Source organism: Mobula hypostoma, chromosome 2 (assembly GCF_963921235.1).
Source record: "Mobula hypostoma chromosome 2, sMobHyp1.1, whole genome shotgun sequence".
Classification (NCBI taxonomy): Eukaryota; Metazoa; Chordata; class Chondrichthyes; order Myliobatiformes; family Myliobatidae; genus Mobula; species Mobula hypostoma.
Genome location: NC_086098.1, coordinates 191,800,283 through 191,811,992, shown reverse-complemented (window position 1 = coordinate 191,811,992; position 11,710 = coordinate 191,800,283). Strand labels below are relative to the sequence as shown.

The window sequence follows — 11,710 nt, the reverse complement described above, 5'->3', positions numbered from 1 at the left end:
AAGACATGCATTAAAATTCCAGTGACCCAACCCGAAGAGGACAAATGCAATTAACAGTTGCAAGTGTCATGTGATCAAATAGCATGCATCCAGAATTCACATGATCAAACACTCAGGAATGTCTGCATCCTGAGTTAGCAAACTAATAAGGGTGGATGGGGTTGTGTTGTCCATTATAAATACCATCCAAAATACAGTTGGAAAGCAAAATCTATTTCTGCGCAACAGATGTTATGTAAAAAGGCAGAGTCTCTGGTACATAGTCTATTCCAGCAATTGAACCGACATTAACCATGTGGAGAAAATAATAGCATTAAGCCAAAGGACATGACTGTCTGTTCGTGACACTGACATCAGAATTAAATCACAATAAAAAGGATAACACAAGCACAACGACTTATATTTATATAACGCCACTAACTTATCAGAGATAGTTTAAATCAAGTGGCACTTATATTAGTGTGTTTTAAAAGAATATCGTTTTTTATGATCGTGCTTCCCTTGCTTTAAAAAGAAGGACATTATTCCTTTGATAGCATCGATCCGGACTCCTCACCCTTCTGTCAGTCCGTGAGATCAGCGAGCTCTCTCGGCGCTGGGACCAGTCGCCATAGCAACGCACAGACCAGGGCGGGATTGTCGTCGTGCGAATGATGTAAACGCCAATTGCGTGTGACGTCACTGGCGAGCGGCAGCGCGCTGAATGAGTTTGAATTAGCGGCTTTCACGTTCGAAAGAGTCCGAGCGTCGGATCCGGTCGGTTAGAAAAGGAAGAGGGAGGAGGGCGACAGATATCTTGAGGCGCGGCGGGTGAGTTATTTCCTCCCACCTCTTTGTTATCCCGTTTACTAATTTAGTTTATAAGATTTTTTTTAACAAATGCGAAAATATTATTTACTTAGTCGAAGCTGATCGCGCCTACTTGTCGCTGGCGTGCATTGGTGATGGATTTAAAGTATTTTTTTTATGAAGGGCTGGTTTGTCCGGTGCAGGGTGCATTCGGTCTGGCTTGGCAATAAATGACGCTTTTTGTGTGTGTGTTTGTACGTGTTCAATCCGCACGCTCTCTTGCTTTTGAAATTACTTTAATTGTACACCTTCTTATGATATTTTTTAAATCTCCCATAAGAAAATTCGTTTACTTTTTTTTAGAATTTATTCACATTTGATCCTTTATCGCTTCTGGTTTAAGATGGAGATCATGTCACAAGGAGGCTTGAAGCTTGAGTCTTCGCTAACCCTAGAGGTGTTGTTTAGCATCCAGCGGCATTTACGACAAAGCATTCTCGCGACTTTTTCCTCATTTTTCCCCTTTTCTCAATTCCATTTGGGTTATCTGTCAAATAGTAGGCCTGGTATTTTAAAGACGGACGGGCCCGTCTGCGAACTAGTGTCCCGCCCTGCCTGTCCCCTCCGGCGCCGGTTCATTGGCCATCAGCCATCGTCTGTGCACGTGGTCGTCTCGCATCTATTGGTTACTCACGATGTCAATCGCAGCTTGTCTCGCCTCTGCCGTCCGCGTCGTCATGTAGGAGAGGAAGTAGCTGCAATGTAGCAGAGAAGCAAGGTTGTTAAGTAGTACTGAATACATAGCACATGGCTATCATGGCGCTGGCTTCGATATTGCCTACTTTGGGGGAGTTCTTTGTGTGTTTACACGGAGTTTGTTGTTCCCTTTCTCTCTGCTCTTCAATTTCCACGCGAATCCGAATTCCGACCTGAAGACAATGAACCAGCAGTCATTGTCCATGTGTCCCGGGATATGCGGCTAACGCCTATTTGTGCACTCGTCTCGATCTCCCCATACTTCAATTTAAATATCAGCATTTATCCAGTCTATTTTATTTACAGTCGGAAAGCATGACAAACGCATTTAATTGACGTTTTAAACCTGAAACGAAAGTGCATTCCACTGATTTTTAATCTCTGCAATATTATTGAGAGGCGCAGATTGATTAATAGTAGAAATTAGGCTAGATGTATGAAAGATGCAACAAGATTTTTATTTGTGCTGCTATGTGGATCTAGAAATAAAATGAAAACAGATTTAAGTACTTCATGAAGATGTTTCATCAATAATAACTTGTTCTCAAGATTTACATATTAATCTGTCCATTACACTTTGAAATGTATTCTTGTGCTTCTGGCATTTACTTAAAATGATTTATACTGCAAATAAAATTCTGTTTTTAAAAAATAGTTCTAAAGGTAGAATAAAATGTGTTGTTCCTGTTACTGTGTGGAACTCTGTTATAATATGAAACTCCAAGTCCTAGAATAATTATACCAATATACTGCCCATGGTATATTGGTATAATTATTCTGGGACTTGGAGTTCTACATTTCAATACTTGTAAAATTTGTTTTTTCATATTCTCCATGTCTATCAATGCCTTGAAGCTCATCTAATTCTGGATTTTTTTCTAATTAAGTCAAGCTCTTCAGAGGATGACTGGTAATGTCAGACAGTCTCCATCTGCATCTTTTCTGGCACTCATTCCTTCCCTTTTCTCTTGACTAGAGTAGGTTTTAACCTCATACTCAACACCAGCTTCCTCATTTAGTATCTCATTCCTCTGCGACTGAACAAATCTTTCTCCTCTTTCACATGCAGCTGTTGCACCCTTGTTCGCTCTATAACATTCAGTCAACCTGCAAATTCAGACGCTCTACTACTATCTTTCTAACTCCCATGCTGTCTGGATTCAAGGTAGAAGTGAGATTTATAGCTCTGTTCAGTTTGTATTGTAGTTGTCACGGAAGCTAGTTGCCTTTGCATTAGAGAGAATGAAGCCAGATTCAGAGATCATTCTTGCACCTCTGTTAAATATGGAGGTGTACTACCAAGCTGTCAGTTGTCAGTCATTCAACTGTGCTGCTTTTCTGCTAATACCCTCTTACACTGTTCCTGAGTAATCTGTGTCAGCATAAGGGACATCACCTCTTATTTCTTATAGGTTTTTAGCCGTGTCCTGGATTTGACAAGTTGGGCTGAAGAGCTTGTTCCTGCACTGTACAATAAAGGAAATTCAATTGGTTTTAGGTAATTCAGCTCCTTAAATCCACCATTTTGGTTTTTTGCTTATTCTCAACATCCCCATTTGCCATTGTTTCACCTGCCCCCTGTCCTAACATAGCTCTCCTATTTACATCTTAAGTATTGTTTTATTCCTGAGTGCACTATTTAAAAAAAAACAAATCAAGTAAGGTGAAGAGAACTATTGGAATGTCTATCATGGCTGGAGAGCAAGATTGTCTAGATGGCAGGCTTGCTTTTAGTCCTTTAACCAGTAACAAATGAAAGTAAGTTGCCCTTCTGCAGAAGTGTAAGTAAAAGAAAATTAATCAGGGCGGCAGGGTGCGCAAGAGGGGATGGGGGATATAAAGCATGAGTATAGGAAAACTACAATTGCTAGAATTCCTGAAATAAAGGATGGTGATCAGTAGATCAGCATCTATGGGAGAGAGAGAGAAACTGAATTAAAGTTACTGCTTATTAATCTTGCATCAGAGCTGGCCAGATCAGATATAGATCGAAAAGGCTGGTTAACTTGTTGAATTCCACACACACCTGACTATGTGGAATTTGTATATTCTGCCTGTGATGTATGTTTCTTTCAGGTGCTCATTTTTTTCCTCACACATCCCAGAGGCATTTTAGGTTGGTAGGTGTTAATTGCCTATTGCAAATCTGCCTCTAGTACAGGGGTTCACAACCTGGGGTCCATGGACCCCTCCATTAATGGTAGGGGACCATGGCATAAAAAAGGCTGAGAACCCCCGTCCTAGTGCATACATGACTAGTAGAATCAGTGGGGGGGGGGGGGTAACCACTAGAATGTATAAGGACATACAATTTATATTGGGTTGGAGTAAATGATTGTAATTGGCATAGGTTCAGTGGGGTGCATGGGCCTGTTTCTGCCTCTACACTTGGATGGAAGACAAGGTGCTGTTCCTCAGTTATGTTGGGCTTCATTGGTATCCTATGGTATTCAGAGGTCATAATGACAGGAGGATAGAGAATTAAATTGATAGGTGACTGGGAGGTCAAAGTCATTCATGCACGATAAGCAGAACTGTTCTACAGATTGTTCACAATCTGTGTTTGGTTTCTCCATTTGAGAGGAAATTGTAACCTGAGCACCAAATCTAACTTGAAGTGCAAGTGAATTGCTGTTGGGGTTTCTAGATGATGGGAAAGGATAAGGTAAAAGGGAATCAACCAGAGTTAAATGAAAAGCAGAGCAGTAGGTGGAGGTGGAAGAGCAATTTTGGGAGTTGTAGACTGAATAGCCTGTTTATAATGATTGGGGGGGGGGCGGGGAGTAGAAGTAGTTGAGGATGACTGTTGAATCCAGTGGGTGGAAGATGGGAACAAAGGAGACAATGTCTTGCTGTACGTGGGAGGAGGTTGATGTGTGAGCAGAACTGTGGTTGAGGGGAAGCCACTTTCAACAAGCCAGTTCGCAATCAACATCCAATCCAAGCACACAGACTCCAACAACTGAAGTCCTCTCGCCCTGTTTCCTATAAGAGATCCATTTTGTTCTCAGTCTTTCTGATGTTTCTGTTGTGATGACAGAACTTTTTGGGTTGTTTTTTTCTTTAACCATGACTTTTCCTCTGCAATAGGGCTTTCAATTGTGCCTCCTCTTATTTCTCGCATTTCTGCTCTTAACCTGTCTGCACAACATAATGGCAACCCTTGATTTCACCTTCCAGCCCACCGGTTTCAATATTCAACTTGTGCTCTTCTGTAAAATCTACCACTTTCAATGAGATTCCAACTCCAGATACCTCATTAATCTTTCTGCATTCCAAAGGGATTGTTTCCCCTGTGAATCCTTGATTTGCTTTTTTTTTCCACCAAACACCCCTTTTCTCATGGTACTTTCCTACTAAACCACTTCTGTTTTCACCATCCGGGAACCCAATTAAATACATTGCTACCGGATTTTGCCACTGACTTCTCAGTCATTAACAACATTCTTTAAAACTTTTCTCCTGCATTCTATTGTTAACATTTTATGTTTTACAACAGTCCTGTATGTAGGTTATATTTTGAAATTATCTCTATCTCTTTCCTGGTGATTTCCTAGATTTTAGTTTTTTTGAACTGTTCTCTTTTCATGTTGAGGCATAGCTGTAAGCAAACAGTCTAATTTTGATTATTATGTATTTTTAAAATTGGTGATTACCTACTCCCATTCTAGGCTTCCATATTAAATTCTCTGTTTCATTGGATATAATGACATTAATCATTTTCTCTTCATATTCTTTTATTTTATCATTTTTGACTTGCTAACCCTGTCAATTGGAATGAGATCATAACAAAAATTCTAGAGGATACAAGAACATTAACATCTTCAGAATTTCATGTTCGCATCTGAGTCATAAAGCATGGAAATTGGCCATTTCATTGTATCTACATGAACCATACATATTAATTCCATGTTCTAGCATTTGGTTTGTCACCTTCTGTTCAAGTGCTCTTATTTAGAAAGATAATTTCCTAAATAATCATGGATAAGTATTCCAAATCCAAGCTTTGGAACTTTAAGATCATAAGACAGGAGCAAATTAGACCATTCGGCCCATCAAGTCTCCTCCATTCCATCATGACAGATTTATTTTCCCCCTCTACCTCATTCCCCAGTCTTCTGCCTGTAACCTTTGATGTCCTTGCTAATTAAGAACCTATCAACTTGTGCTTTAAAAACGCCCAACGACTTGGCCACCACAATCGTCTGTGGGAAAGAATTTTGCGGATTCACCACCCTCTAGCTAAAGAAATTGCTCCTCATCTCTATAGCATGTAATAACAATTGTACCCTCTGTTCAAAAATGTCCAGAGTTTTAGCTACTCAATCCTGAACTCCATAGCTCAAACCTTGGGTTCTGCAGTCATCAAGCCCCAAAGATGTCTATATTATAGATTTTGTACAAGGTCATGGTGGAGAAATTAAATTAGGGATTCCTGTGGTCTTGAACCTCTTCCACATTTCAGTGTGTCTCAGCAATCAATATCATTGGCCTGCATGTTAGTAATGCTCATGTCTTGCTTTCTATACTATAAATTATTTCTTTATAAGTGTGAATAGAACTCTACTATAGTTTTACTATTGCATTTTCCTTCACATTCTCAAAATAAGGTCTCTCCTGAAAATGCTTAAAACAAAATCCAGTTTGGTGATCTACTGAATTCATGGTTGCTGGAAATAGTCCAATGCTCTAGATATGTAAAAAGGAAAAGACTGGTAAAGACAAATGTCGGTCCCCTACAGACAGAAACAGGTGAATTGATTATGGGGAGCAAGGACATGGCAGACCAATTGAATAATTACTTTGGTTCTGTCTTCACTAAGGAGGACATAAATAATCTTCCAGAAATAGTAGGGGACAGAGGGTCCAGTCAGATGGAGGAACTGAGCGAAATACATGTTAGTAGGGAAGTGGTGTTAGGTAAATTGAAGGGATTAAAGGCAGATAAATCCCCAGGGCCAGATGGTCTGCATCCCAGAGTGCTTAAGGAAGTAGCCCAAGAAATAGTGGATGCATTAGTGATAATTTTTCAAAACTCGTTAGATTCTGGACTAGTTCCTGAGGATTGGAGGGTGGCTAATGTAACCCCACTTTTTAAAAAAGGAGGGAGAGAGAAACCGGGGAATTATAGACCGGTTAGCCTAACATCGGTGGTGGGGAAACTGCTGGAGTCAGTTATCAAAGATGTGATAACAGCACATTTGGAAAGCGGTGAAATGATCGGACAAAGTCAGCATGGATTTGTGAAAGGAAAATCATGCCTGATGAATCTCAGAATTTTTTGAGGATGTAACTACTAGAGTGGATAGGGGAGAACCAGTGGATGTGGTATATTTGGATTTTCAAAAGGCTTTTGACAAGGTCCCACACAGGAGATTAGTGTGCAAACTTAAAGCACATGGTAGTGGGGGTAAGGTATTGATGTGGATAGAGAATTGGTTAGCAGACAGGAAGCAAAGAGTGGAAATAAACGGGACCTTTTCAGAATGGCAGGCAGTGACTAGTGGGGTACCGCAAGGCTCAGTGCTGGGACCCCAGTTGTTTACAATATATATTAATGACTTGGATGAGGGAATTAAATGCAGCATCTCCAAGTTTGCGGATGACACGAAGTTGGGCGACAGTGTTAGCTGTGAGGAGGATGCTAAGAGGATGCAGGGTGACTTGGATAGGTTGGGTGAGTGGGCAAATTCACGGCAGATGCAATTTAATGTGGATAAATGTGAAGTTATCCACTTTGGTGGCAAAAATAGGAAAACAGATTATTATCTGAATGGTGGCCGATTAGGAAAAGGGGAGGTGCAACGAGACCTGGGTGTCATTATACACCAGTCATTGAAAGTGGGCATGCAGGTACAGCAGGCGGTGAAAAAGACGAATGGTATGCTGGCATTTATAGCGAGAGGATTCGAGTACAGGAGCAGGGAGGTACTACTGCAGTTGTACAAGGCCTTGGTGAGACCACACCTGGAGTATTGTGTGCAGTTTTGGTCCCCTAAACTGAGGAAAGACATCCTTGCCATAGAGGGAGTACAAAGAAGGTTCACCAGATTGCTTCCTGGGATGGCAGGACTTTCATATGAAGAAAGACTGGATGAACTAGGCTTGTACTCGTTGGAATTTAGAAGATTGAGGGGGGGATCTGATTGAAATGTATAAAATCCTAAAGGGATTGGACAGGCTAGATGCAGGAAGATTGTTCCCGATGTTGGGGAAGTCCAGAACGAGGGGTCACAGTTTGAGGATAAAGGGGAAGCCTTTTAGGACTGAGATTAGGAAAAACTTCTTCACACAGAGTGGTGAATCTGTGGAATTCTCTGCCACAGGAAACAGTTGAGGCCGGTTCATTGGCTATATTTAAGAGGGAGTTAGATATGGCCCTTGTGGCTACGGGGATCAGGGGGTATGGAGGGAAGGCTGGTGCAGGGTTCTGAGTTGGATGATCAGCCATGATCATAATAAATGGTGGTGCAGGCTTGAAGGGCCGAATGGCCTACTCCTGCACCTATTTTCTATGTTTCTATGTTTTATCATCTTACTGGGTGAACTGGTGTTTTGTATAATGTATTCCAGCAGGACAATAATTATAAGGACTTTGTAGAATTATGGAATTATATAACATTTAAACTAGGGCCATCTTTATACCTGTGCACAAAGAATGTGTTAGCAGTTAATTATTGCTGGTAATGCTTGATGAAAAGTTTCATGCAAAGTTTCAGAGTGATTCGAGCTTTACATTTTTAACTCCTGTCAGTTGGTATCAAGTAAACACTATAATTGCAGTATATTTGAAACTGGCAGACTATGGTTGAATTCACCTGATTTTTTTTTCCATCTCGCTTAAATGCTGCACACCCTTTTAAAATGCTAGTTTGATTTTTTTGTGCTCAGTTGCACACATTGTTCTTCTGTGACATTGCAGTGTAGGCATTGATGTGTGAAGTATATTTGTGATTTAGTAAGCATTTCATTTAGGATTGGTTTAAAAAGACAATCATTGGTTTATTCATTTTCAGCTTTAATTCCTTGGAATTTAAAGTAGGTTTAGTTTTTCATATTAAGTTGCAATGTATAGTACATCAGCAAACGCCATGTGAAAAATACAATCTATTCTTGCCAGGTGTCTTAATTTAACTGTTATTCTTTTCTCTCTACCTCTTTCCAGCTACATCTGCCACATTTCATTGTATTTTTGCTAATGCAAGTTTTCATTTTCTTGGTTTGCTTTTACCATGGAGGTCTGGAGAGATTTAAAGCTCATGTTCCAGCCTTTGTTCCTTTGGCTCTCTTTCCCCCCCCCCCCCCCCCCACAGTCAGTGGTCAAACCAATTCCTGTCTGATGCCACTTGTCTTTTGCCTGGCTGAACTAGTTCTCAAATCAAACAATAGCACTTTAATTGGATCAAAGAACTTGTATTGCTAGAAATCGAAAGCTTGCAAAACATTCAGCAGATCCTTAACTCAGTTCTTCCCAAATAATAATTGTTGCAAATTGTGCCTACCTGTTCGTGGGATGTATGGAACATTCTTCTGTTCCAGTCCAATTCCTAACAGTTTCCACCTCACTGACTTGATTATTATTGCTTCCTGCTTTCGTTTCATTGCATGTTCCATCAACTTAGCTGCTGAATTCTTTCTCTTGCTTTTCCCTTCATTTCTTAACTTCGCTGTCATGGAATGGGGAATACAGTATTGGAATAAGTAGGGTGGGGGCAGTTGCTTAACTGAAAGTTATTTATACACATATAAGGTATCTGAAAATACACAGGTTGAACATTTTAAGATGTATGTGTGGTATTTTAATGCAGTCAGCTGGTGACAACATTGAGTTGTTTAAATTAAATATTCAGGAAAAAGTTACCTGAGAGTGACATAGTACTGGTGTTGGAAACCAGGCCACTTTGGGATTGGGGAGACACACAAGGAACTGAGAACTGTGCAATTAGTAAAGGATCTGTGGTGTAAATTGAGGGGGAGGAATGGAGATAAAAAAAATGTGGTGTTAATGGGAAACTTTAATTGTAATAAAAATTATGGGTCAGGAGAAACCACTCCAAATTTAAAAATTTCAGAATAGATTTTGTTTTTCTTTATTGATGCGGCAGTACAATTGATATAGTGCAGATTAGCATCAATAAGGGCTTTGACAAGGCTGCATGTATGGGACTGTCCAAAAGGTAGAGTTAATTGAATACAAATCAAGTTGGTAAATTGGATTCAACATTTGCCAAATACTAGAATAAAGTCTGAGAGATACAGCATGGAAATGGTCCCTTTGGCCCATCAGGTCCAATGCCAGTCAAGTTATCTTTCTGAGTTAGTTTAGTTTGGCTCATATCGCTTTAAACTTTTCCTCTCCGTGTACCTGTCCAATGTCTTAACCATTGTAACTACTGCCTCTACCACTCCATTGTCTTCATTCGCTCATTGTCTTCTTTCTGGAAAAGCTTGCCCCTTTAATCCCATTTAAATCTTCTCCTTCTTACCTTGAGCCTATGCCTTGTAGTTTTAGACTCACCCATGAGAATAGTCCCAGCCTATCTCGTCTCTCCTATAACTCAAGCACTCCAATCCAGATAACTTCCTTTTAAATCTTTTTCTGCATCTAGCTGAATTGCATCTATCCTACAGAATGCTAACTAGATGTGCTCTCCATATTCCAGGTGTGGTCTTGCCAATGCCTTATACTTGGGGTGTATGGGGTGTCAGGGAGGGGTAGCACCTCTGGTGGGGGAACATGTCACGTCCTTTTCAAGGCGGTTAGTCCACCTTTGGTCCCCACCTGGTACTCAGCTGTCACCTGTGGCTCCCCATAGCTGTTTGCATGAGACAGCGACCACACCCCGGGCAATGGCTTCAACAAGCCGGCTAAACCAGATGAGGGTAGCCGACGGGTCTCAAACCCTCGTTGAGGTAGGGAGTTGTCTATCCAAGACCGACTCCAATGGATTGAGTGAACGAGACCAATGGAAGATCCAACGGTCAAGAAGGTGGTCTCTGCACGTGTCGTGGAACGTGTAGAGCAGGACAAGACACAGAAGACGTCCTGGTCATCCACTGCACCTCGTCCCATCTCCAGTCATCTCGACTCTTGTTTTGCCATTGGATCCAGATGGGAATTGGGAAGAGAGAGTGAGGCTGACACTGTGCGCAACTCTCCCTCACTTAAATCCAAACCACGCGCTAGTCTCGACACCATAATGGTGTCAAGGTCCTCATCGACAATGACGATGGACAAACACATACATAGGGTGATAATGGAGGATTTTTTTGTGTGATTAGAAGTCTATGAGCAATGGTGTACTTTAGTGCTGGCTGTGATTCTTGTTCTTTGCTATACATTCAATAATGTGGATAGTAATGTGGGTGTAGTTGTTGTGAAAATTGGTGTAGATAGTGAGGAAGATAGTTACAAGCAAATTTTGATCAGTTGGTAAGGAGGACAGAGCAATAAGAAAGAATCTGATGATGAGAAATTTGTGGTGGTGCTTTTGGGAGGACTGAGAAAGGGTAGAACATAATGGGATATTGGAGGTATTGAGAACAGTCTCAGTGTTCAAGTGTGAGGATCCCTGAACGTGGCAGCATAGGGAGATGAGGTGAAGAAGGCATACAGGATAAAGTTAAATCACAAAAAAGAGAAAATCTTCAGAATCTGGAAAACCAAGCAACATACACAAAATGCTCAAGGAACTCAGGCAGTGTCTATGGGGAAAAAAGGTACAGTCAACGTTTCGGGCTGAGACCCTTCTGCAGGACTGATAACATTGATATGATAACATAATATAGCATTGCCCTTTTGACACGCCTTTTCTATTTCCCGTTGTATCTGTAGTCCACATCCCAGCCACTGTTTGGAGACCTGTGTATAACTGCTATCAGGGTCCCTCTACCCTTGCAGTTTCTTAACTCAACCCACAAGAATTCAACATCTTCCGGTCCTATCTCACATCCTTCTTATGATTTGATGCCATTGTTTACCTGCAGAGTCACACCACCTCCTCTGCCTACCATGTGTAACCTTGGACATTCAGATCCCAACTACAACCATCCCTTAGCCACGATTCAGTGATGGCCACATCATCATACCTGACAATCTGTAATAGTGCAATAAGATCATCCATCTTATTTCTTATATTCTGTGCATTGCGATATAACACTTTGA

General features: G+C 40.9%; 1 protein-coding gene across 3 annotated transcripts in view; it reads left to right on the top strand.

The window, feature by feature from the left end:
• The first annotated feature begins 682 nt into the window (after positions 1–682).
• Positions 683–11,710, top strand: part of mapre1b (microtubule-associated protein, RP/EB family, member 1b) — a 30,493-nt gene continuing 19,465 nt past the window's right edge. Inside the window, exons 1-2 of one of the 3 annotated variants that reach the window (XM_063041297.1) lie at positions 762–810; positions 2,958–3,043. The gene's annotated coding sequence lies outside the window, so the exon portion shown is untranslated. Of the gene's footprint in view, positions 811–2,957; positions 3,044–11,710 lie in introns of all 3 variants that reach the window. The other 2 variants (XM_063041299.1, XM_063041298.1) reach the window with 2 other exon arrangements.